A 1,473-nucleotide genomic window follows, 5' to 3' on the forward strand; every position below is an offset into this window, starting at 1 on the left:
GAGTTAGGATTATTTAAACATTCGAGTGTTTGGCTTAAGTGTTTAAGCAACTAAGGGATAATTAAATCCGAAGGCCCTCCTGGAGATTACCTGTGTGGGTACCGTATTTGTTAGAAGGTATCTAGAAAGTATCTATTCTCTACATGATTATATATATATAGGATAAAGGTATAAAGAACCTCGCCGAGTCATATAGACACCTGGGGCTGGTTTTCCTGTTTCTTTGGCGCAACATCCCCCGCAGTACGGGACGCCTCTCCGTCATCGTCTGTGTACTGATGTTTGCCAGTTTGCCAGTTCAGTGGACCGGAGCAACGTGAAATGAAAGCTCTTGCTCAGGAAGACAACGTGTTATCCGATCGAGGAATCGAAACCACAATCTTACGACCATGATTCCATAGCACGCTAACCACGAAGCCATGCGCCTCCACACACATATATGTATGTATGTATGTATGTATATATATGTATGTATATATATGTATGTATATATATGTATGTATGTATGTATGTATATATATATATATGTGTGTGTGTCTAACTCAGTTCAATGATACTAATTTTACAACGATTATTTGGCCATTAATTAAATTTGCACACTCCTCTTTCACTTGAAAGTTTGTCATTCATGAGTTAATTCACTGCTGTGGTGACTTCTAAAACAAAGGATTGTTACTCACTCTGTAGAGTTACCTAATAGACATTTAATCCGATCCGACGTCTAATTTTATTAGATTTTTGTTTATTTTTAGCTATGCTGAATTGCTTAACATCTTTGATAACGGTATTGTGTAATAGAGAATTCCTTTTGATGAAAATTGGCGGAATATCTATCAAATTCGTTCTCAGACCAAAGTATTGCAGGAGAACTCGCAAACTTACATACACGAATGATTGTGTGTGAATGTGTGTGTACGTGTGCGTGTGAGAGAGAGAGGGAGAGAGAGAGAGAGAGAGGTTAAGTGAGTGAGAGGCAGGGGGTGTTTGAATGTATGTGTCTGTGTTACGCACACGCGCGTTAAAGTGCATAGTATGAGAGACCGAAGAGTAGAGATGAATGAATAGATATTCAGGCAGATAGATAGATAGATAGATGGATAGATAGATAGGTAAATAGACAGATAGACATGTAGATATCAGACTCTACGTCTTGAAACTTCTATTAGGCACTTGAATGTGTATTTGTGCACAAAAGTCTTTACATACATACATACATACATACATACATACATACATACAAAAGGGGGAAGAAAATATAGAACAAAACCATGGTAAATTAATCAAATTCTACCACCTCCTAGATTTCAATTATCTCCCCTATACCGGAAGAAATCCCTAATTACCTCCCCCTATCTAGAACTCTTCTTTCTCAGACTGGAACGAACACGACACAATGAAGTAGAGAAATTTGAAAAGACAACACGAAACCGGTTATTTCTCAAAATACAATGTTTATATACCAAAAAAATGTTG

Source organism: Octopus bimaculoides, chromosome 5 (assembly GCF_001194135.2).
Source record: "Octopus bimaculoides isolate UCB-OBI-ISO-001 chromosome 5, ASM119413v2, whole genome shotgun sequence".
Lineage (NCBI taxonomy): Eukaryota > Metazoa > Mollusca > Cephalopoda > Octopoda > Octopodidae > Octopus > Octopus bimaculoides.